This window comes from Sus scrofa, chromosome 8 (assembly GCF_000003025.6).
Source record: "Sus scrofa isolate TJ Tabasco breed Duroc chromosome 8, Sscrofa11.1, whole genome shotgun sequence".
NCBI classification, from domain to species: domain Eukaryota; kingdom Metazoa; phylum Chordata; class Mammalia; order Artiodactyla; family Suidae; genus Sus; species Sus scrofa.
The window spans coordinates 137,200,769-137,227,131 of record NC_010450.4 but is presented as its reverse complement, the minus strand read 5'-3'; the positions used below and the strand labels follow the sequence as shown (position 1 = coordinate 137,227,131).

The 26,363-nt window shown below is 40.6% G+C and overlaps 1 protein-coding gene and 1 long non-coding RNA gene across 4 annotated transcripts in view; one reads left to right on the top strand and one right to left on the bottom strand.

Moving 5' to 3' along the window:
* C8H4orf22 (chromosome 8 C4orf22 homolog) overlaps positions 1-26,363 on the top strand; it is a 528,133-nt gene that overhangs the window by 264,887 nt on the left and 236,883 nt on the right. The window lies entirely within an intron of this gene.
* LOC106508257 lies at positions 1,036-24,592 on the bottom strand. 2 transcript variants are annotated; one of them, XR_002346917.1, is made up of 3 exons: positions 23,777-24,592; positions 3,596-3,689; positions 1,036-1,749 (listed from the first exon to the last, which is right to left on the bottom strand). It is a non-coding gene; the product is annotated as an uncharacterized LOC106508257 (long non-coding RNA). The 2 variants fall into 2 exon arrangements; XR_001304985.2 differs by lacking the exon at positions 23,777-24,592 and adding an exon at positions 18,944-20,454.

Below are 26,363 nucleotides of genomic sequence, written 5' to 3'. Positions count from 1 at the left end.
TTGCTTTCAGTATGAAATATCTGAAATTTAGCATCCTTTCCAAACATGTGTTTGTTTCCGCTCTTTAGCTTTTAGGACTTAGCTTTTAACACACAGTCACTGAAAAGGCAGCATCGTTTCCTACATGTAGTAGTAGCTTTGAACCACAAGTTAATGAAAATGGATGATCTCAGCTGCAACCCACAGCAGTGCCTCTCGCGTCTGTAAGCTTGCTTTGAGCTGGCACAAATTAATGTTCTACAGCGCTATTGGAGAGGTTAGCCTTGACCTTCCTTCGTCCCATGTAATATTTGTGAAATAAAAGGAGGAGAAAGGAGCAGGCATGCTTCACCCGTTGTGCTATGTCGTCAGCCTGGCAGTTCTTCCACCGTGTCTTTCCGGAAACCAAACAGCACCAGCCCAGCGTGGGCCCCTTGCATCTAATTTAAACTGATGATGGCTGGTGAATTGTTACCCTAATTTCTCATCAGCTAATTACAGTAGATCTACTGTCCAGAATAAAGGTGCTGCAATTTATTCCAAAAAGAAGCTTTATTCTCAGTTTCATGTTTACAAATGCTGCCTTTAATTAATTACTTCTTATGTGAGCCACTTTAATTTTTGAGTGTTTTGAAAGGTTAGAAAAAAGCCGTTCAAATCGTTTTGAAAGTTTTATCAGAAAGCAAGGTCACGTATCACAGTTTTATCATACTCTTTTCTGAAAACAGTGCATTGTGACTGGTGACATCCACTGTCTTTTCTCAATCCCAGACTCCAGGAAACGTGGGACTCTCGATATAGTTCTCGTCGCCTTCTTCCTCCTCCTCCTCTTCCTCTTCCCTTCCCCTCCTCATTCTTCTTCTGGCTGCACCTGCAGTGTATGGAAGTTCCCAGCCTAAGGGGTCCGATCAGAGCTGCAGCTGCCGGCCTACACAACACCCGAGTCAAGCTGTGTCTGTGGCCTACACCTCAGCTCACGGCAATGACAGATCCTTAACCCACTTGATCGAGGCCAGGGATCGAACCAGCATCCTTATGCACACTGGTCATGTTTGTTTCCGCTGAGCCACTGACAGGAGCTCCCTGTTTTATTCTTCTTTCCACTTTCCCTTTTCTCCTTCGCCTTCCACTCTCTCTTCCCCTCTCCCTCTTTTTTTTCTTCTCTCAACTATAATCCATGTTTAGTTGTGCTAATGAAGTACCATACATACAGAGTGAATTCATAAAGGTTTTAGTTTTATAATCTATTCTCCAATCTGATGCTGTGATTTTAAAACTCAGAGTGAAAAAAAAAATGGATTTCAACTAGGTTTTTCACTTCTTTGAATATATAAATATTTCAAAGGCACTGAAAAAATAAAGTGTAAGAATATGTTCTGTTGTTCAAGCATATGAACAGCTCTCCTTAAAAGAACACATGTTGAGTGATAAATACTCTAGAGAGAGTATCTGTGCCAGACAGTGCCCTCTGTGGCCAGAACAGAGAGCAGTGGCTTTCCAACCACATGCTGGCCAACGCTAGGGTTTTGCGGAGACTATGAACATTCCTTAAATATAATTTCAAACACTCTCACGTGTGTTGTAAATCTTTTTGGGTCCACCAGTTTGTTACCTTATGGAGGCAGGTATATTTGCTTTTGGTACAGACCAGGAAATAAACTCTCTTTTAGTAACGATGTGCTTGACTCGTCTGATGACTTTTTAATCAAACGGACGACTGCATCTTTGCGCTGGTCATGTTGAAAAGAAACCTCTCTTCGGTGCCTGTCCCTGTTTGTAAAATGGTGGCAGTAAAAAAAAATTCACATTTAGAAGTCTGGAATCCAGAGTTGACGATGCATATTTCATAAAGCATCATACGTGCAAGCGTGCATGCATATAATTTATAAATACTCATATGTGCATATATGTATATTGGTAAGCATAGGTAGAGATGTAGAGAATCTTGGGATACTTTTACTGGTAGCGATGCGAGAACCGAGGCTGGAGGCTGCAAGTCAAGAGTATAAGTTCTATAAAGTAATGGGTCTTTTTATCAGTATACTTCTCGAACTTAACACAGTGTATTAAATGTTTTGTAAGTCAATAATTATTCATTAAATTATTCAGTGATATTCCAAAAGTGATAGTGAGGGAGTGGGAGATAAATTAGGAGTTTGGTGTTAACACATACACACGACTACTGTATATAAAATATAAACAACAGAGACCTAGTGTATAGCGCAGAGACCTAAATTCAAATGTATTTTGTAATGACCTGTAATGGAAAAGAATCTGAAGAACACCTTGCTGTACACCCAAGACTAACACAATATGTAGATTAACTATACTTCGATTTGAAAATGGTTAAAAGAAAAACCAATATGATAAAAAAATTAGCATTGATAGCTACAACTCATTTGCATAGAGCTCAGTTATCAACAGTCAAATCTCAGATACCTCTGTATGCTTTTTTTTTTTTTCGGGGGGGTCACACTCGCAGCATACGGAGGTCCCCAGGGTAGGGGTTGAATCAGAGCTGTAGCCACCAGCCTACACCACAGCCACAGCAATTCAGGATCCAAGCAGTGTCTGCAACCTACACCACAGCTCACAGCAACGCTGGATCCTTAACCCACTGAGCAAGGCCAGGGATCGAACCTGCGTCCTCATGGATGCTAGTCAGATTCGTTAACCGCTGAGCCACGACTGGAACTTCTCAGATACATCTGTTTGATGTATACTCTTACCTTTGTCGTCAGTTGAATAATATCAAATAATGTTTTAGTGGAAATAACTAACATAGTGTTATAGGTAGATTTTACATATATTTTATATTTTCTCTGTATTTTATATTTCTAACATGGAGTCCAAATATCATTAAATAACCAGTACAACAGAAAGCCTGAGAGTCTGCATATCAGGACTCACTGGACCATGAAATGCTCCATTTCCCCTGAAAGCCCATGGAGGGAAGGAGGCTCCATGTGAGGGAGAGGCGTGGTTGCAGGCCCCTGTGTGCGCCTGCTCCCTGTGGCTGTGCTAAATGCTGACCAAGAGCCGCTTTTCGTTATCTCCAAACCTGTGTCTGCTAGTTGTTCTCCTGTTTACTGTCACATTAAATGTAGCATATACTTGTTCACGCAATTGAATGTTACATTAAGGAGACGAAATACAGGAGTAAAAAAAATTGTTGTTTCCAAGAAAAGTAAGTTAAACACTTTGGAAAGTTTGATTAAAATCACAGTTAAATTAGGTGTAGGAAAAACAATTATAGATTATTGGAAAATGAAGCATAAAACTGTAGATAAGTTTCCTGTGCATGTGTGCTTTGAAAGTATGTCTAAGTTCCTGCTATGTTTTAAAGAAACAGATACCAGATTTTATAGAAAATACGTTGAAGAAAGAAGGATTATAAGAAGCTTGGAAGTGCACCTGCTGGCTTGGAAAAGACCTTCCTTACCCAGAGTTTAAAAATGGCAACCACGGGGACCTTTGTGTGTTTTACATAAAAAATTAAGTTGTATTCCCCCTTCATAATTTTCTCCTTAACTGTTTTTTTTTTGGGGGGGGGTTATTTTTGTTATTGTTTGTTTTTTGGCTTTCGGTTTTTTGGGGACACACACAGACTCCTTACCAGGCTGGCTGTGTCTGTGAGGCGGACTTTCTGCCAGAGTTCTGCTTTGAAATTTCCTTGACTTCTCAGGCAATGATACTGAAAGATACCAAGACTGAAAAACAAGGTGTTAAAAAATCTATTACCATTTGCAACTTGATTTTGTGAGTCATGACTGCTTGCTCTTGTACAACCTAGAGAAAATGCAGAAATAAGCGAAAAAGTACAGCCGATAGACGTGAAACTAAATGCCACTCAGGTTCTCTTTTCAAATGTCTCTCAAAAGAGCCTTATGGTTTTTCACTGATGAACTGCAACATGAGTAAAGATAATAACTGCAAACAACAGCAAGAGATTCTAAAGCAGTTTAGTATATTGAGGGATTTGTGTATTTTTCACCGAAAAATGTCTCCTGATAAAAATATGTCTCACATCCTCTATTTTAGAGTGTACAAAAATGATTCAGATCTGGCCTGGGCTTTCTAGAAACAAGAGTAAGAGCAGAACAATATCACAGGGGACGCAAAGGCAACAGGTGGGTGGCGAGCTCACCTCCCAGCAGGAGCCTAAGGGAGACTTTGCCCAGGAAGCAAGGTTTAAACGCAGGCTCCAGAGTTTCTGGCAGACCGAAGCAAAGGTACCTGCAGAGAAAGGAAAACTCAGCAAGGAATGGTACAAAAGAGCAAAGTATTTATAGAGAAGGGCAGAAACCATTGGTCCTGCAGTCAGGGGAGAGAGGGAGGGAGCTGCCTCAAGGCCAAGGCCCTGGAACCTTTAAGTCGGTTGCTTTTTTGAGCCACTGACATTGCCTGCATGGGAAAATAATACTTATTAATTTCTGGAACATCTGTTAAGATGGGTGTAAAGTATCACGGGAGAGCCTCTGAAACCAGGATGGATTCTGCCTTGAGGAAGCTCCTTCATAGAAGAGACCGCCCTTCATTTTAACGTGATAGACACGTACTTGGGGCCCCCTTCCTGGGCCTCATTTGAAGAGAGTTCTGAGGCCGAGATAGCAATGCTAATGGGCTGCGATGCAAAATAGTCCGTGATCTTAGTTGAACAGTTTCCCTTCACTTTAAGGCAATTGCTGTTGATGTTTAAAAATAAATTCCAAATTAGTGGAGTTGAAGGCATTTTCATTTTCTTCTACTTTATGGGTCCTTGTTGCCTTATATTCAGAAGGCCCTCCATGAAGTCAGTGTCTTGGAGGCATTTGACTAAAATTAATCGAGAAAGCATTTCTTTTCAGAACTGATCATTGTATCTAAATAAAATGAAAGGTAAAAATAAAAATACAGTTTCATTGTGTAGAAAAACACAATGTTTGCTCAAATTTTATTGCTTATTAAAAGACCACTAAAGTTGGCATTTGAAGTGTTTTTGAAGGATTACTCATTGTTGTCCTGTGGTTCAGTTTCATGATATGTTGGAGTTTCCTTCCATAAATCAGTAAAGAATATATTCCTTGTGAAATGGACTTTCAATTTTATCCGTGATTAGTGATGGAAAGAAGTACAATGGTACCATTTTTTTCAGGGCTGTACTGCCTTTCAGTTGGGAGGTTAGCTTGTAAATAAGCCAAAGAGTAAGAAAATAGCCTCTCAGTACAGAAATGCCTTATATAATACTTCTGATATAAGAAAATGTGAATGTATTTTATATAGAAAATCATTAGAAGTATGTTGGGAAGATTCATATTTGCAAGAATCTGCAAAATTCTTATTCATCTATTACAGTAATTAAATAAATATTTTGTGTTTTAAATCATTTTAAATTAATACTTAAAGAAAAAATTTAGAAACATCAACAAAAAAAAAACAAAGAAATCACTTTTTATTCTACCATCCCCCCAAAATACTTTGTAGGGTGTATCTTTATGGATACATAAAACTATGTAACCTACCTTCCTTTTTTTTTTTTTTTACTATTTTCTTATAAAAATATAAGCATACATTATTTTTTAAACTTTAGTTCTTTATTTAGCATATCTCTTTGGCATCTTTTAATATTCAAAATCACTTTTCAAGAATGGAATCCTAATGGCTTACGTAGATGTTATCATATTGCGGTATCTAATTTTATTAAGCCAGTCATCTCGGGTCGGCATTTATGCTGTTCGTGTTGTTTCTGATGTAACCGTGAAGGTGACCTGCCTGAGACTTAAAATCTCTGCCCATCTCTTGGAGGACAGTACAGGGATATAGGTGGTAAGCATCTTAAGGTTTTCCTTCCTAGGGTGAGGTGGCCACCATCCAAATTTACACGCCTGCCTTCTCTGAGCTTGCCCAGTCTAGGTAGCATCTTTATTCCGTTATTGTTTTCGCTGTCTTCTGTTCTTTGTAGTTTCCTGCTTTAAAATAATTTCTTTGATATTGAACATGTTTTACCTCTATTGGCTATTTGTATTTTTATGAATTTCACATTAATGCACTTTTCTGTGAATTTACATGCTGCCTTTTGTCATGCAGGTTGCCAGTATTTTTCTTTTGTTCTTTACTTTGATATTTTATGGCATTTTTGAAATGCAGATATTTACAATTTGATTAGTCTAACCTAGATATCTTGCTCCTTTCTCTAGGCTGGTAGGTGCATGCACATTTGTCGGTGTGTGTGTGTGTGTGTGTGTGTGTGTGTGTGTGTGTGGTATGAGGCTGTAAATGGGCACATAAGAGGAAAAAGCATGGTAAATTTTGAAATTTTTCAAATATTAATCCACGACATATTATTCATTCAGGACAAAGTCAAAAGCGTATTTAAATGGTCCATCTATTTATGAATTTGCGGATTCATTTAAATTGCCAAGTTGAGGCTTTAAAAATATTCTGGGACTAATGAATTTTCTCTAAAAGAAAGATAATGCTCTTACTTCCAATCAGAAACTAGGACACATTCTTCTCAAAATCAGTATATTTGGGTGGTTTTGAAAATAGAACAGAAGAGAGAATTCCTAGGAAGATGAAAAGCGACACTTAGACTAGGAGATAAAAATCAGTGGTATGATTAAGTCTCTCAAAACACTCAAGACAAATTAGGCTGTGATTGTCACAGCAAAATTTTCATCTGCTGAGAACATAAAGCTGACTACACGGTTGCCAGTACATGTTTCCTGTTAGAAGTGACACTATACATTTTAGATGATGAAATGCTGCTGTTAATGGATGTAGGACTCCAGCGGCGCCAAAAACATTTCATCAGGTGGATTCTCTGTCTGCAGTAACATTTCACCAAGTGCAAAAAAATTTATGAGCAATATTTTAGAAAATACATATTCAGACGTTTGGCAAACTACAGAGAAAAGTTAAAAAGAAGAAAAGCTTAAGTTTCAGGTTTGTCGTTGTCTCTGGGAAAGAGGGAAGGGAAGGGAATCAGGAAGGGTAAGTGGGGCAACAGAGGTTCTGAGAATGTTCAAGTCGGTGGTGCTTACACAGGCTTTTATTGTTTTATAATTTCCAGATAAACATGCATAGGCTTTGTTTGAATAAGCCATTAAAATATTTAAATAATTCTGTTTTTACATAACAAAAATATTTAGTATCAGTACAATGGAGTCAGTACTTCTGAGTGCATCCTGTGTGCCAGGTACTCCCCTTGCTCTGGGTCCCTCTCCCCTCGTGTTCCCACGTGTTGACCTCCTATCCGCCTCATGTTTCCGTCCCATCTCTGATGCCCCCTCGCTTCTCTCTGGTGGATGCCCTCTTGGTTTGGCTGTTCAGTTTACTCTGCCAAATTCCTCCCCGAGCGGCATATAAATGAGCTTGAGCTTCTGAACCTGACTCACTCCAATTTACTTGCCTCATATGTGCTCAATTGCCGCAGAGTCTCAGATTCAGACCCTCATGTTTTCCAAAGAGAGAATCAATGCGTCTGAAACACGTGTACCGTACGAAAATTGTCGATGAAAAGGTGTCAAGCCACTTCTCCGTCCGCCGTCTCGTGTTATCGATGGCCTTCAAAGACAGTGTCCCACGCTTCTGCTGTTTATTTAAAACTGTGAGACGATGTTCGATTTTTATCGCAAAACTCTTCTCTCAGGTCCACAATTCTGTATTCAGTCGTACACCCTACTCGGGCATCCAACGTCTGTAAAACCGGAGGCGTAGTTTCTCGCTCTTACCCCGGATCGCCTCCTCCTGTGCCATGTCTCGATGAACGTCCCGACTCCTGCCCAGTGGTGCAGAGAAGACCCCTAGCAGAGCGGCTTAACGTTGTCCCCCTTTGATCGCCCCTCTTCTAGCCACGCAGCCCTCGCCGTCTGGTTCTTTTCCTCCTTCCCTCTCCCAGCTGCAGTTTAGGGCTTCTCTTTTTTAGCTCAGCTATATTATGTAAATAGTAAAAAACGAGACATTGCAAATGGCCTCCTTATTGACCCAGCGTGTTGCCCACGCACGTTCCTCTCCACACAGGATGAATATCCTAGAACATTGACCCATCGATACTGTCCTCCTGTTCAAAAATCGTCTCCTCCACGTCTATGTAAGTGGTCTCCAGATGCAAACCTCAGGGGTGGACACGACAAGCCAGGGTAGTGCATGAAGAAAACATGAGCACTTAGGTTTATTTTATATGGTTATTTACTTATTATTCATATATAATCGACATATAACATTGTGTAAATTTAAGGTGTACGATGAGTTGATTTCTTACATTTATGCCTTCCAGTGTGATTAAGGTTGTAGCTTTAGCTAACGCCTTTATGATATCACATAATTACGATTTCTTTGTTGTGCTGAAAACATTTTGTGTTTGTTTTGAATGGCGAGTATTAGGAAGAAGTTAATCTTTATTAGTGTTAAAACATAGACTGACTGGGTTGGCACTGTTGTTGTTTTTTCCCGATCCTTGTAGTCTGTGGGCAGTGGTTATGAACAGTAACAAGACGTACGGAGGAAAGGGAGGGAACTTCAAAACCCCAGCAGTTGGAAGTTGTAGCTTTATTGTTTTCTTTCTTTCGGCATATGTGACATTGCAATTTATGTGTGTCGGGTTCATGGACACATTGATTTACTGATTGTAATATTTAGTTTTAATTAAACTAACCCTCAGAAAATTAATAAGAAACTAACACATATTTCTTTAAAGTATAAGCAAGGTAGGGAGGAGGGAGAAGGAGGAGGAGGAAAGAAAAGGGAGGAAGAGGGGAGGAAAGGAGGGAGGGAGAGGGGAGGGAAGAAGAGAAAAAACGAGGGGGGACAAGAAAGGCTGCCCAGCGGAAATACTACTAATGATGAGCACACGTGGTAATTCGCAAGTGCCAGAGCTGCCCCTTCCACGCGTGGTACAAGCCCGTATTATCACATTGGAGATAAAACAGTAGTGAGCTAATTAGAGGGACAAGACGCTGGCCAAACTAAATTAGATTTTGAAACTGTGGATTTACAGCCACTCTCTTCAACAGTGAGTATCACCAGAAGTGTGTACCAAGGCTTCCGATATGAGTAACAAACATGTGAACCTCCAGCAGTTTGCAAGTCAAGCCCTGAGGCCCTGAAGACAAACCACTTTTTGAAGCAAACTCTTGCTTGCTATAGGAGAGAGTATTTTTAAAATTGAATTGAAAACAGCCTACTATTTCATTGCTGAAAATAATTTTGGGGCAATTCTAAATAATCATCTATGCATTTAAAATTTAAAATTCTTTAAATCTTTTTAAATGAGAGGGTGTGTGTGATTTTAGGAACTATTTGTTGAAAATAAAAAGTACTTTCTCTAAACACTGTCTTTCTCGTACGTAGTAGAATACCTTCTTCTAAATGAGGAAAATCTTTTAGGGACACCAAATCAAACAAAGGACATTTTTTTAAAGGATAAATAAAAACTAGAAGAGCTAGTATCTTTCAATTAATTTGCCAGGAAAAAATTAACTTTAGAAAAGATAAGAAATTTGGAGTTCCCGTTGTGGCTTAACAGTAACGACCCCAACTAGTATCCATGAGAGGGCAGGTTTGATCCCTGGCCTTGCTCAGTGGGTTAAGGATCTGGCATTGCCATGAGCTGTGGTGTGGGTCACAGACACGGCTCAGATCCTGCATCGCTGTGTCTGTAGTATAGGCTGGCAGCTACAGCTCTGATTCGACCCCTAGCCCAGGAACTTCCATATGCCTATGCCACAGGTGTGGCCCTAAAAAAAGACAGAAAAAGAAAAAAGAAAAGATGGAATCGCTCATTGAATTTTAACCAAAACTATTGTGTAATTTGTGGGTGTAATTGAAAAATGAGTGTTGTGATTCAGTAAGTATATCTTGGTTTGGTTTGTCATTTTTCTACTTGCATCTAAGTAAGTTTGTGAATTATCTTTTTTCAGTTTTGACAGACGTAAGGAGTAAATGGGCAGCGAATCCAAATTTAGAAAGACATTTTTAAGGCATTTTTTCACCAAATGTTAGATGTAAATTTTGGAGGGGGATTAGGCATGTTTCTATTTAAAATATTCTGTATTTCATCTTTAGTGAATCCTTTAAAATATATATTGGATGTGTGTTTAAACATTGTAGTAAAGTAATAAATATATATGTGTATATTTATTTAAAATTTTAAAAGTATAGACTTAAAATACTTTTGTGTTTTCTTTTTGCTTATGTGCATATTCTTAAAGTTAATAAAATTAGCATAAATTTAGGGTGTTTATGGAAAATGGGCTGTTAAGGAAAGGCAGGATAAAATTAAAGTTAAAAGTTTTGACAGGATAAAAAGGGCAATTCGTAATCCCGACCATCTAGTTTAATTCTGGTTCACACTCTGGTTTCCCAGCTCTTCCAGAGGAGGGTACTTGGGAGGCAGGCACAGCCGTGCAGGTGTGAAGAGAGAGCTGTCATCCTGAGGGCAACAGGAACATCAGAAGCTCTTTCCAAAGTGGTTACTCAGCTATACAATACTTTCTATAATAGAAGATGGATATTCGTGGTGGTATTGAGAAATACTTCATTTCTGTATTAACTTTTTAAGTTTAAATTTATTGGAGTAGAGTGACTTACAGTGGTTTATTAGTTTCGGGCATACAACAAAGTGAATCAGTTATACACATAAATGGTTTTGATTGCCACTAATATTATTCCAAGTTTATCACTAAAATATTCCACTCCAATACTGAAAATTTTTTCACAGCCTAGTTTTTCTCAGCAAATTAGACAACTGTGTAGTGTTCTTTTCTGGCTGGACATCTCATGTGAGCGTTTCGGGACATCATTCACGGCCATGAAGTCCGTGTCCAGTTTGCTCACGCATTGGTAATGCCTGTTAGGTGTAAGTGGGTATGCATAGTGTGCTCCTTAAGGAGAATTCATTTTTATATATGAGCGTAGTAGGCACGCATTAAGCTTTTTTAATGATTTTATTTCAGATGCTCACTCACTTGTCGTAGCTGCTGCATTTCAGGTGTAAGGTTGGCTTCAAGTTACGGATAACCTGATTATAAAACTCCAGGACGCTGAAGTACCTGGAGGGGCATCTTCTAAAAGCTGATTAGTATGAGCAACAGTATTAGTGCACTGTTGGGTTCATGTGTATCTTTCTAACGTCTTGTGTTCAAGGAAGGTGAAAGCACATTTACTGATTCGTTTTGCTCTCGGGATAAAGAGAGACACAAAAAAGTATTCTTTTCTTGCTGGACATTTGATGTGAGTGTTTTATGAAATTATTCACTGCTACAAAGTGGCATATAGTTAGATGGCAGGTTTTAGGTGGTATTCACTGGTCACTTTAGATGGCTCATGGAATTTTCGTAAACTCTGCAGTGCTCCAAAGACCTGATGGTTTTTATTAGGTCTTGTTAACCTCTGTGCTAAATAATGTATTTGTAGGTCTTGGTCTCTTTTTTCCAGCTTTTTGATCGCTCCGTGTTGTACGTCTGCTTAATGTATTATGAAATTTTCTGATATCAGTGAATGATTATTCAGGAATAAAGTGTCACTAGAAAATTAAACACACACCTGTAAGCGTGTCCATATTACACTAATTTATATTGCCCATATTACACTGATTTATTAATGTGTGCAATTTTGTATTCATTATTCTAAATGATTGATTTTGAATAAAAGGTATTTCCATTGATTCAAGAAAGAAATATTCCAAGACTTCTTTTCCTTGTCCCTTTACCCAGAGCCCTCCCCCACCAAGAGAATATTTTTGTAGAAGAGATTAAAGGATAAATTCTAGGGGTATTACCACCTAATTATCAATATTAACTAATTACTTCCGTTTCTAAAAATAGCATCCCAGGAGTTTGTATTCCGTACAGAATTAATCAAAGGCGGTGAAGGCTTTCAATGAAACTGATTAACTTGAATGGATTTCTCCATTCAATTATTGATAATATCCAAGTTGTCCATTTATCATTTCCCATGATCGGTTATTTACTAAGCATGATGGATGGAAAGAGACGATTTTCAGTATCGTAAAGGTGACCCTGGCAAGAACTCTGATAAGCTGTCTTCCAGTGGTGCCTGGCACAGTACCGCTGAAACACTGAACTTCTAAACAAATATTCTGGCATCATGGCAGGAAATACGTTTCATGTGTCTTAAATTTGAATATATGTAAAAGCCCGAAAGGCTACTGGGTAGACAGAATAAGTATGACAAGTGGGCCTTGCAGCTGTGTTGGCTTCACAAATACTTGGCATGTGTTGTTCTTGAAGAGCAGATAATAAAGCATCCCCTCGCCTTCCAAGGGCATGAGAATATTTTTTTCCTTTTAATGAGAGTCCCAAATATGGTCTTCATTTAATTTTCTTTAAATGTTGGAAACAGTGAGTAGACACTTCCACTTGAAGACACAGCTGTTCGGTTGATCAGGCACAAAAGAAGCCCAACAATATCCTCACAGAGAAACTGAAATTGTAATTATGCGAATTTCAGCTACTGAAATTATAAACGTGGGCCCCTCCAGGAAAGCTGGAAAGCTGCCAACTGCAGTTTATGAAAACAGTCACGGATATCACAAAGAGGTTGACATTCTGTCACCCTCTTCTCTTTATTGAGATGTAAACTGTCACCTGCCCTTTACCACTCTTCCTTCTTCTATTTTAAAGTGGAAGTTGGGTGGTTGGAAGTTGCCTTAATGATTTCCTCTCATCTGCTCAAAATGAGCAGCTGCACTAAATTGTGCAACATCATTTTGAATATGCAAGGACCCGCGTTCAGCTCCGATGAAAAGAAAAGTGTGACTTTGTCTTCTCGGCTCTTTCAGTTTGTACTGAACATTTTTAAGGCACAACAATTATTGTTGCATCTTGGTACGGTACGAAATGGACCGTTATTGTTGTGGGACCTTCGAGATGTATCTTAAATGACTTCCTGTGTCCTTTGAAAGTTCCTAACAACCTCTGACAAAAGCTAGAGAAAGTTTCTATTTTCAAAGTTTCCAAATAATTCTACTCAGTTTTTTTTTTTTTATGCTTACCCCTCAAGAGTAATACTATTTTGGTTGTCAAAGGTAGTCCTTTGCCTTTGTCGCGGCATGTGAAATAACTAATATGCTCCCTGCCATGTATTTCTTGCTATCAAGACAACAAGGTAAGGGTCTAACTTTATGAACTTTATGTTTCTGTATGTGGCTATATCCAGTTTTCTCAATACCATTTGAAAACACCTTCTTTCTCCCCTGAATGGTCTTGGCACCCTTGTTGAATATCATTTGACCATACATGACATGTGAGAGTTTATTTCTGGGCTCTCTATTCCGTTCTGTTGGTCTGTATGTCTCTCGTTATGCTGGCACCGCACTGATTACTTCGTAATAAATTTTGAGATCAGGAAATGAGAGACCTCCACCGCTGTTCTTTTTCAAGGCTGTTTTGGCTGTTTGGCATGTGCCTTGAGAGTCTCTGTGAATTTTAGTTACCGACCACATTGTTTTGTTCTTTTGCTTAGTCACACAAATGGCCATAAGAATAAAAGCAGTTTGTATCCCATTAATTTTTTAATGCAGGAGAATATTGCTATTTTGGGATATTAGTAATACCTGGACCATTAGAAGACAAAGAAGGCAGTATTTTGCAATGGAAATAACCTTGGGATAGCAGTTGAGAGTTGAGAGATTCTGGTTCTAACCTCTAACTAGCTATGTGGTCATCAGCAGACTAGGTCACCCGTCTTGGCCCCAGTTTCTTTATCCTTGGACTGAGGGTATTGAAATGGATTATGTCTAAGCTGAGTTCCAACTCTGAAATTCTTATGAAAAATATCATCTTTGGAAAGCCTGCATGATGGTGTATGAGTTCCTTTCCATAGTACTCCTTGCTAACACTGTGATTATGAAAAATATTCCTTCTCTCCACTGAATGTGTATTCTGTGTATCCCTTCCTGTGGCAGAGGGAGATCTCTTGTGAATTCTGTACACGCATATGTTTGTTAATGTTCCATCAGTCCCGAGATGGATGAGGTGGAAGTTTAACAAAGGGTGAAAGACAAGTTGTACCCAGGTGTGCAGAAAGAAGGAGTGAGTTGGGTAAACAAGAAAACTCACAAGGGGTTAGCACCAGAGACAGTTATGAGAGGCCAGTGGAGGGGGTGGGAAGCCTGTGGAGTTGTGATGCTGGAAACCCGAGCAGTGGAGGACACTTCTGCTTAAGCATCCGAGCTTGAATTAGGACTCCCCGCTTCTTTAGTGGCCCGGGAAGCTAGAGAGATAGAAGCAGAGGAAAGGAGAGAGCTATTCCTGAAGTGTCGAGAGGGAAGAGTGAAGCCTAAAAACAGGATGAACGAGAAAGGGAATGTAATACAGCACAGCATTAGCCAGAGGAACCCCGACAGACGGCAGGGTGATCCTGGCCAGCACCTGCCGGGCACTCCCACAAGTCCCTAAGCTCGTGAATGGTTTGCGTGAGAGACGTCTTGGGCTCATTTTCATGCCTGTACCCGTGCAGCCCGATGCAGAGGCAGCCCTTGGGGGCTCCCGAACCTGGGGAATAGTAGGCCACCAGAAGCTTCCAGAACTTGGAGGAAGGCCTTGGAGATTTACAACTTCAGGCACTGGTGGAGAAAGGGATACAAGGTGCTATCGGAATACATGTGAAAGAGAAGGAGAAGTTAGCTGTTGAATGGGCCAGTTTCAATGGGATATGCAAAAAAGGTCCATTTTATTTTTCTCCAACCACTGCTTTCAACTCTTTCCTGTGGAATCCACCTTCCTATACCCTGGGTACTGTAACAGGCTTAGTTTTCTGTTTTTTTCCCACTAAAAATAGTCTCATGGTTAATTCAGATCCACTTTATGTCTTCAAAAGTCCATGCAGTTTCAATCAAACGTTTAGTCTAGCGTGCAGTAGTTCTTATCAGGTGAGGTCTTACCTTACATTTGGGGTAGGAGCCATGATCTTACATTCTTTTGCGTGAGAACAGTAGCTAAGGTGTGCAAGCTTGGTTGTCTGCGCGTTCTCTACGCGTAGCACATTTATTCTCTGTAGCAGCTTTGCCATTGCCTCCATCACAAAAAAATGAGGGAGCTGAGACTTAGAAGGTGAAGGCCCCTTCTCACAGGTCATGTGTTCATTGCTTTTAAGCTAACTCTTCCCCCACCGAGGCAGCATTTTACACGTGTCACTTAGATTTCATTTTTCAAGTTTCACTCTATCAATTCTGGCCCATTGAGACCCTTCCAGTGTTCCTGTCATCCCCCTCTTTCTCCGAGCTCTTGAAGGCTGCAGTCAGTGAGACCTTCCCACCATCATCCCAGTTGTTGATAATAAGCTTGTCCAGACTGGTGCCAAGACCAGAGCCCTGAGGTCCTCTGCCAGAGAGCTGCCCTTACCTGGCATCAGTTTATCCGTCACCATTCTGTGAGGGCTACTGATTTACAGGTTGTGAAGTAACTCTCATGTAGCCCGTTAAAAAAATCTGACCCAAGAATGCATCAGATCCTTTGTCCTTCTCTAGGATAACACTTCAATCTCAAAGATAGTATGAGAATGAATTTTCTATTCAGTGGGCTGATGTCAGGATGGTGGCAGGAAGAATACAGTATAAATATGAAGCCTCTCTAAACTATTTGCAGATTCGCAAAGGTGAACATATCTCAAGGGCTCTCCCAATACATTCTTCTACATACCAATACATTAACAATTATTACATAGTTCCTAAATATTTACAGGTCCCCATGCTTCTTAGCGACAAAATCTAGCGACTGATGTCTAAATTTTCAGAAATTCAAACTCCTGCAGAAGTTCCCCTCGATGATGCATCGAATACTTTCTTATTCTATCATCTTCAAAAGATGTTTAATAAAGGACACTCTTTGCTTTATAACATGAGAACTGTAAGTATACCTGAAAAATCTCTCTTTTCTTTTCACTAATCTAATATGGATTTATACTAATATCAGTCTATCCATCTAATTCAATGAAATATCTCTTGAACAAATTCGTGTTTTTAGCTTAACTTTTAAAATTAATGAGTTCCCTATGTTTACCACTTAACTTCCTAAAATAAGTATTTAGAACTTTTTTTTATACTTTTAGTTTTGAAAAATAGGAATAGCACAAAATTTATGAGATATTTATTGAGTACATACTATTTATATTGTGCCTTATCCACAGCAGATGCTGAATAAATATTTATTTAAAGAGCTTTTATGTTATCATGGAAATCTAGTGTATTTTCTTTTCTATATTATAAAATGTCTTTCTTTGAGTGTTAAGGAGTGCACATTAGTTCTAGTCTTAATACTTGGGAGAGAAGTCCATTTTATAAGTTTTAGGATTGTGTAGACTTTAATCATATCTCCTTTCACTTTCTAAACTGGAGTCCCAGTTGTTTCCAATATAATCCTATATGAGAGCTACATACCATCCTTGTTAATAGCAGTTGTACGTTTCTGAATCTTTGCTAGATTAGTTACATCTTTCATGTTCTAGAACTGATTAATCAGAGTGCCAGCTTCCAAGTATGAGTGGCCATTAAATGTTGTTTCAGGGCATCTTAAGACTTGTTTCTTTGTTCTATTTCATTTATCCTGAGATATATATTTTTTAATCTTTATTATATGTCTGTTTAATTCTTTACAATCAGGAAGTAATTCATATTATCTCAACTAGACCCCTTCTGTTCCAAAAGAATTCCATTTTTCTTGTTTTTTACCCAGTGGGTAAGATTTAACCACTATTAGCCAGGACTACTAGTCTTTAATGTCACGAAAAGCTCTCGTGACAATCACCTTCACACTTTTCTTTTTTCGAGTAAATGTACCTCTTTCTATAAAGTCTATTGTGACTGTTTACATGGTCTCAAAATTCTGTTTCTCTTCTGCTGAAGCTTAGGCACTTTAGACCTGTGTATATTCTGTCTGTGTCAGTAAGGTCTTGGAAAAAAAAAATTTATAGTAGATAGAAATGGCAAAATACTAAAGTTTATATAAATGGTACAGTGATATTGATATGTACTCTTTGTGTAATTATACACAATTTAAAATATATTAGAAAATTATTTAAAATTTGTATCCGGATATTGCTTTCTCAAGGCAACAACAATAAGAAATTTGTTCACGAAATCAGAATTGAATACTCTCTGCAAAGCTATTGTCCTTTAAATTTTTCAGATAAAAGAGGCGTTGGGGCTGGCCTCACATGTTCACCTAGCATTTCCCTGGTGTTTTCATCACTTATTCTAAGAAGCTCTTGTTCAGCAAATGAGTTTCAGACTGTTATTAAATTTAGGCTGCTCGTTTCTTAGGTTTGGTTTGAGATCTCGGAGGGGAGAACCTGAGCTTCGCCACTAGCTACACGCAGCGCATCAGGTCTGCTTTCCAAACAGTGAGCGGGGAAATGCGACCCGGGCTTGGGACTTGAAATCTCGCCAATTGCCCTGAAGTGTTACATTCATTATGTCACCCCACACACATCTGATAAGGAAGACCCAGTGCTCTTGGGTGGGTTCTTGCACACAAGAGCTCCACAGGTCAAGTAAGGGGCTGTTTTTCATTTAATAACTGAACTGTGCAGGTGCTAATCTGGACCACATGTAGGACACGCAGAAATACGTTCCTCCACCGGGGGATGGTAGCATGTGTGCAAGTTGATAGTGAGGGGGATTTTTTGATTAATTAAGGCGCCTATGCTCTGGTTAATTTAAACCACAGAAATCAATTAACATACCTTTGTAAACAGTAGAGCTCGCAGAAAACTGTCATACCGGCGAAATGTTTCCTGTTCCTCGTCTTCCTACACCCTGACTTTCTGAAGCTCCCAGTGGACCAGTTCGTCTGAGAGAAACATGCTGGACACTGGGAAGGGCCACATGAGAACTGAGGCAGCGACTGACTCTCTCATTAAATCTGCCTGCCATGGGATCTACACAGTGTGTCTGGCTCAAGTAACAGTGAGTGATTCAGGTTCTTAATATTTTTCATCTTCTTGTGGGAACTAAGTTAGAAAAAGGACCCCAGAGGTAACACGCTAAGAACCATTTTCGCAATTTAATTACAGATTTGCACCAAACCCAGTATGGCCTACGTACTGAGGATTAACTAACTCCACAAGAACTTGGAGGAACATTTCATTTGAGTGCTATTAGAATCAACTCCTAGGGGAACTGTTTAGATCTGTTGACCTGCCCGGTGAAATCCGCATCTTGCAGCCTTCTGCCCTCCAGAGTTGCTCAGACGCCTCTCTAGGTTTTTTTGTTTTTGTTTTGTTTTTTGTTTGTTTGTACTTTTCTTCTTGCTCCTTTTGAGATTATGTTATAAAAATCCTCCTATTTGTATTGCAAATATTATTTTCCTCCTAAAAAAATAGATCTAAGTAATTTTTTAGTTCATTATGGTGGTACAAACGTACGGGAAGAAAATTTTTTGTCACGCCCCTGGACACAGAAACGGTGCCCCAGTCCTCAGTGTTTGCTGTGCTTTGCTAGTGCTGAGCAACCACAGGGTCCGTGGGGCAGTGGCAGCATACGGATGGCATGCTTAACTCTGAGAAGCAAGGAGATTTCCAGAGAGTATAATTATAGATTGCATATCTGGCACATAACCAAGACGTGGCCATTCCTGAGCCTAGATTTCTCCTGTGATGTGGGGCATCTGCCCTGCAAAACAAAAATACAGACTCACTTCCTCCAAAGATGCGTGTAAAAGTGGTCTCCGCACTGCGGCGCAGTGATCAGGAGAGCGTGTGCCTGGTATGACGTTTCTGTTTTTCCCTTTATACTCCCAGTTGAAACCCATGAGTCATGCTGCTAACATACCTGATCCTGTGCCCCGAGAGCATTCTGATTGGACTTAGCACCTCTAAGACTCCCATATGTGTCAGTTTCATAGATCTCTATAAAATGTGTGTTGCCAAAGTTACCCCTTCTCCCTGGAAAACACTCTTGCCTCTCTAGTAAATCCTGAACTGCAAGCTGCATAATCAAGTCATTACACCACCTGGCCCAACTTACCAGCCGCCCTTCTCTCCTGCTTCCCTCCGGAGCGTCTCCACTTGCGCAAGTCTGTCCCATCCCTGGACTTACGAAACCACCATGTCAGTTCCTCTCCTCTGTGCTTTGCTCCATTTCATTTCCCTGGAACGTGCTCCTCCCTCCGTCAGTTTATTAAAACTCCATATTTCACATTCTTATCTCAAACTCCAGCTCAACCTCAGCCTCAGAGCTCTTGAAGTGAGTTTTTAAAGCATCTCAGAATGTTCATACCTAAAGGGGGCTTGTAAGTGACCCATCTTAATATCCTCATTACATTTTACGGTACGAAAACCGAGACCCAGGGAAGATAAAATTAACAGCCGGCTATTGCAGAAAGCTTTAAAGATACGCAGAGGAGGGATTTGTCCTGAAGTGGGGCATCGCAGTTGTAAATTCTTTGCGGTCAGGGTTTGGGTCTTCTACCCGTCACCTAGCAAGTGTGTAATGGGTACTTGGCAAATTCCCTGATGAAGACACCCTAATCAGGTATCCCTGCTAGAATATGGTGACCCATTTGTAGGTACCTAAAGGCAACCCAAAGCACAGAGTATTAGCGTCCATCCTTAGAAACTTTACAACAGAAATAATTTGTAAAAATCATTCATTCATCTCAGCAGATTAATGCCCTTCTAGCTATAACCAACGGCTAACCTTAATCGTAGAGGAAGTCATTCCTAGTATTTCTCTAGCATTTATACATAAAATTATAAAAATCTTGTATTTGAAAGTTCCTTGTGAATAAAACTGTCAGCGCCCTAACAACTGTGGTGTTTCTGCCTCACCACTTAATACTGGAAGTACAGAGTTGAGCTCTGAAAGTCACACATGGAGCACATTCTTTTGAACCTTCTTTGTTTGATCATTGCTGAACAACACGCAATGCTTTGTATTTTTTCACCTGAATAAATAGTGCCCTGCATTTCACCCTTTGAGGTCAATACATACGTCTCACAAGCAGGCGTTCTTCAGTTCTTTTCCCGCAGATTCTAATGAAAAGCAAAAGCTCAGCACTCAGGCCCCTGACTAAGAGTGGAGGAGTCTGTGTTTCTTATTCTTGTTTTGCAGGTGGTTGTATACATGGCCGGGTTTTCTCAGTGGGAGACTATGTGCCGCGCTCAACGTTGAGTAACTACTAATGTAGTGTCAAAGCAGACGACTTGCCAGATGCCAAATTCTTCGAATAAATTTCATTGTAATGTGTAATAGCAGGTGTGTGAAAGAGTTGTCGGTACCTGCATAGCGTTTATGAATTAATTATTACTTGCCAGAATAATTGATACTTAATTGATTTCTTGAATTCTAACTTGGCAATAGCTCTTTAAAAAGTTTCAGCTTTCTTTCAGGAGAAATCATATTTATTACTTACGAATGTCAATTGTGGGTGGAAAACATATTTACTATTTCTAAGAAATTTCAGTTTATTTGTACCACATACGAAGTTGAAATTTTTTTTTTTTTTTGGTTGTATCTTGGATTTGACACTTTTAAAAAATGAAGTTAAAAAAAAAAAAACCTACTGTGATCTGATTTTACAGCACATATGCATTCTACGCCTCAGAGTCCAAGGAAGAAACAGAAACAGAAACTTCATTTCCATACATTTCCATAGCTTGGCTGAGTCTCCCTAAGTCGACCTTCTTTTTTTTTGTTTTAGACCTTCTTTTTCTTGTTTTAGATACGAGTGCTGCATTTTGGGGGCTAAAGTTACTCCAGTAGTTACCAGACCATTAAAATTTGCTAACAAACCCTGTACATGCTGTAGCATTTGAAAGCATCTCATCATTGAAACAAAGTAAGTGTGCAGTGGGATGTGATGAGAGCCAAGCTAACGTAAATGTGTGCGTGGTTTTCTTGTTTGGGCACAAGGTAGTGTTTCTACAGCACATCCACACCTCGCATTCATTTTGGGAAGTGTTTGCTGTGTTGGTAACTACTAAGCAGTGTAGACTATTCTGGATAATTCTAGATACGTTAGAAAATTGATTCCATTAGCATTTCTTCACAGTTAAGTCTAGTGATACTATATGCACTACTAGAGGCTGCTTCTTCTTCTTCTTCTCTTATTTTAACCCCCTAGCTTCTTCCCACGTACCTTCCTCCAGGGCCAGCTTCCTCATACGCAGTGAGTTCGGTTGGCGTCCTTGGCAGACACCTTCACTCCCCAGATGGGACAAGCTGTATTCCCTTCATCTACACGCTCTTTTTCGGAGGGAGAATAGGGCCCCAGTGGATGTGAGCATGCCTAGGAGTATCGGCTGTGTTAGTCCACACCGCCACATCCTCAAATGATCCTCTCCTTTCCTTAAACGAGGGTCGACTGTATCCGACCAGACCTTTATCATCTTAAACGCTGCAAACACTTGGGCACTGACGGACAAAAGCCTCAGACGTGTAGAATTTTTTAAATTTTAGAAGGAAAATTTGATTCACGGTGTCTTAAGTACACTCATTTCAAATGAGTCCTTTCTTCAGTGGACACATTGGAAAGAGAAGAAGCTGAATTTATGAAGTATAGTGTGGTCTTACTGCACCACGTGAGAGGAGAAAATCCTGACAACAGTCAGAAGTAACAAGTGACAATCAAATACCAGGGTAAGAAACAGAAAATTAGGGACAGCAGCATCCAGCCTGTGGAAATACAGTGAATCTACAAACTTCATCACCTGGTCTCTAAAATGATTCTTTTTTAAAAATTTTATTGAAATGTGGTTGATCTACAAGGTTGTGTTATAAAATGACTTTTCTTTAATAATTACTGTCTTCTATGTTCTAGATAGGAAGGATTCAGAATGACAGAGATGGGTACAGAACAGCAAGTTAGCATCTAGACACTAAAGAGGTAGAGCAGAGGGTAAAACGAAGTCCTCTTTCTGTATAGTTTATGTTCTGTTTTAGGGAGACAGTTGACTCATAAATAAAAATAACCTTGACAAGTCCAAGGTTACATGCAAAAGGGAGTAAACACGAGGTGTGTGGTAAAGACTTTCGAAGGCTGGTTGTGGACGGCTCCTCTGAGATGGTGATGTTTGAGGGGAGGGTCGAATGGCTAGAAAACCCAAGGGAAGAACTGATGGGAGGGTTCCAGGCAGAGGTGAAGACCTTGAGGCCCAAATAAGCTTGACCTTGGCCTGCACGAAGAACAGTGCGAGGGCCAGTGTGCTCAGACCCTGTAAGCTCTTGGAAGAGTAGATGAGGGTGGGAGGGGTAGGCAGACGCAAATGGGACCTCTCCTGAGGAGAAGCCCTTGGCCTGGTTTTCTGTTGTGTCGGTGGAAACGATGACGAGAGCTTCCGTACTCTGGTGGCACATAAAGGGCTGATGCTTTTATAAAGATTTTAACCAAGGGACGTAAATCTTTAAAATCAGTCATTCCTTAATGCAGTTATTTCTGGTTCCGGGAAAAACTGGGGCAGCTGGTTAAATGGGACCTTAGGTGGGCGAATTTCTTTATAGGATGAGCCGAGGTTTGGGGGTCATTTTCAAAGCCGGTTATGTTTGTAGGTCTCTGTTTTTGCTGTCCTTTTTAATTGCGGCCACTCTCATAATAGAACTCTATCGCCTCGCCTTTCTACGTCTGTTCATCAAAGTCCAGGAGCCACGACTAGCCTCTTTTCCAAACAAATAAAGAGAACAAACAAGCCACAATGGCCAAAGACAGACTGAAACAAGAATCAAGGGGCTCCTGGCCTTTGGGGCTCGGTGTTATGAACCCACCCCATTTAGGCAACCCTCAGCAGTGACCCTGGATGACTCCCTGGGAAGAGTCATGGACGCGCCTCTTAGTTTTGTTGAATGGTGGCCTTGGGCCAGGATGAAGGGGCAGCCTGTTCATAGCAATTAGATTTCTCACGACAGAGGCAGCAAGAGCAAGATTTACGGCTGCTACCGCCGGCTTCCTGTTGGCCGTCCAGTTTCACAAGTGGTAGCAGGGCATGGGACAGTATGCCCTGAGATGACTTGCGGTAGACGTTTAATTTCAGTAGAAAAAGGAACGAACGAATCCAAGTAAGGATTCCATAGACATTCTTGCTTTCAACAAGTAATCTTTAAATGGAAATAGTACCTGACATGACAAAACAATGTCACTGTCACAGCTGAGTGATGTAGGATTGAGGAACGGTAGCACTGACCCAGCACGGACCCCCAAACTGATATTTGGGCTGTCACGTCCTAATTGTGTGACTTCAGCAAATCCCTTTAATCTTTGAGGGGCCACTTCTTATGAAGAGGGAAAATATTCCAAAGTTGGTCATTATTTTGTGAGACTTGAGATGATTTGTTTACGGACTTGGACGTGTTGCAAGTTGGCGGCTGCCTTTGCTGTTTTCTGTCACCGTAAGGCTCCTTGAGGACAAAGGCTTTCTTTTGCACCATTTCCATTGCTAGAATCTAACCAAGTGCTTTGCAATCAATGAATATTCTTGAATAAATGAAAGAATGGCTGAATAAATAAATGAATCTATTGCATTTGTATTTCTTAGTAAGTTAAATTAATTGGATGGGGGGCATGCTCATGGCATTCAGAAATTCCCAGGCCAGGGATCACCCCGCCCCCCAGCAGTGATTTGAACCGCAGCAGTGACAACCCTGGCTTATTAACCACTAAGCTACCAGGGAACTCCAAATCATTGGATTTTTTTTTCAACTTTCGTGCAATCCAGTCACTATCTTGAAGGCGCCTGGCATGTCCTAAGTCGTCTTTTAGGTTAGATGATCATTGCCTTCAAAGCCTTGACTGCATATCCTGCAAAATCCTTCTAATACAGATAAGGATTGGAACAGCAAGCAAGTCAAGTTCACTTGGAAACTTACCAAGTATTTAATACTTCTGGCACGATGTGAATTTCCGCAGTGCTTGTAAGCGTACGGTACCCAAGAAGTCATTTAGCAGTGATCCTTAAGTTGTGCAACTTCTTCCTCCTTTGCGGTGTGCGTGCCTTAGGCTCCTAGACCACAGAAGACTATAAACGATACACCTCTCCACCCGGCAACCTAGTTTTGTCTGAGACGAGTCCGTATTATCTCAAACATGTTTACGTAAAACCTTGTTCCAAATAGGTTCTGCCTTTGCTCTGCTGGGCGGGGCAGGCTCTCTGCTGGGCTGTGGGTGGCCTGTCAACAGTTCACCCTGCAACCCTTCATTGCTGCTCTAACAGATACCCTGTTATCTATGGCTGCTTTTCCAGACCCCACAATTCCCAACCAACTGCCACATTTCTTCCAGACGCACAAGGCACAGTCACTGTTTCACCGGGAAGTACCAGAAACGCTCTGCATCCCTGCAGTGCCAAGGTGGGAAGCAGTCTGTGACAAACGGGCTGCAGGAAGGTGACTTTCTCTCCTCTGACTTACACTCTGTTAGAGTGTCCCAAGAAATGCTGTTTGCTGGTGTTTTATGGCTTCTTCAGTGGTTACAGTAGTCGTGTTCCAGGGAACCACTGAAGAGTGGTCAGTGGGCCGTCTTTGAAATAACTCCTGGCAGTTCCCACTGCGGGTCAGCGGATTATGAACCTGACTCGTATCCACGAGAATGCAGGTTCGACCCCTGGCCTCCCTCAGTGGTTAAGGATCCCTTGTGGCTGTGGCTGTGGCTGTGGCACAGGCTGGGAATTCCGCTGGCCTGGGAATTCTGTGTGGCCCTAGAAAGAAAAGGGGGGAGAAAACCAAACAAAACAAAGAAAGAACCCCTTCCCTCTGATAACCAGGCGTTGTTACTCGTGCAAGTTTGTTCACTGTACATTGCCATAAGGAATTGCCACTGGCTCTTCAAATTCAGTATTTACAAGATTTAACTCATGGTGTTATCTTGCAAACTCACCTTGACTCCTTATCTCCTATCCTTTTTTTTTTTTTTTTTTTTTTTTTGCTGGCCAGATCTTGGGTTGGTTGGTTTGTTTGTTGTCCCTAGGTTTAAATTCTCCAAGAAAGTTCCTAAGTCCCTGCTCAGGAACTGCTAGGTTATCACACGCGCCTGAACTTCAGTTTTGGACACAGCCTACACTCAATTTGGGATCTTCTTATTATTTTAATATTATCAAGTGTGTGATAGAGGCGCCGGTAATTGGAATGGGCAATAGAAGAGGCAAAACGCATTTGCAAATGAAGGTAATTCAGATCTACTGAGTCTGAAGAGCCGGTCACATATCCAGGTAGCAACGTATAGCCAGAAGATGAGGCTGCAGTTCTAGCAAGGATTCTGGCGAGAAGAATGTGAGAAAGTAAGACTGCCTTCTGAAAAATGTGCTAAGGTTTGGGAACTAAACAGGAACCAGTGCGTTCAGAAGTAAATAAGGTGTGAATGTGGTGATAGGATGCCCCACATAGTCTTTCAAGAAATTGTGAAAATAGGTATGGCAGTAGCTAGAGAGGGAGGCATTTTTAAGTAAAGAATTTAAAAATGAAATTGTCACACACTTTAAATAAAAATAGAATGGTTCTAATACACTTATAGACCAAGTTTATACAGAGCCAGAAGCGGGCAAGGAAAGGAAAATGCCTAATAAAAACCAAGATAAAAATTAGCATGTACTCCTGAAAGACTTGTTTTGTGTCTCAGCCGCTGCTCCGAGCACCGACGTGCATTATCTCGTGGGACACTCAGCACCGGGCAAGATGCGGGTTGGACGAGGAAGCTTGGGGTTGGAGAGGCTGAGCTGGAGTCACAGCCTTGACCAGAACGGCCTGCCCCAAAGCGCTTGTCGCTAAGCCCTGTACCATTTTGCTTCCCATACTCGGAATAAAAGGGAGAATAGACAATGATCCCGAAAACAGTAGCAGGGGTCAGAACCCAGAACAAAATGGAAGCGTCAAGAGCATCACCTGGTCACAGGTAAGACGTGAGACTCTGGGCTGGATCAGAAGGAGGGCGTTAAAGGACTACGAGGGTCTGGAAAACCGATTGGTCGCGCCTCAGCCCTGTGAGCACAGAAATGACGTCTCCGCATTAGAGATCTTTGAACGCTCGCGGTTAGTTGTCAAACAGCAGTCATCAAACAAGCTTAATGAACGCACTGCTGTTTTTCAAAGATACCTAAAGCTGTTGGTTCTCTTGAGAAAGTGCTGAGACTCCTTTGGCAAGATGGGTTTGAAAGGCATGTTTAAAAGTCATAATCCTAGATGAGGGTCTGTTTCCCTACACTGATTTTAGGCAGGAAACACAGCGGGATTTACTGATGTGTTTCTTTTCTTCCCACAGTGGTCTGAATGTGGTTAATGCGGTAATTGTTAGCAGAAATCTTTCTTTTTCTTACAGCAGTGTTGGTGGGCTTTAAAATCCCTTGTACTGAAATTATCTTTCTCCCTTGTTTTAGCTATGCAGTATTTACTCGAGAGAGAGGAAAAAATCCCTACTGATTCATACCAGGCTTAGAAAACAGAATGTGTGCTTCTACTTTTTATA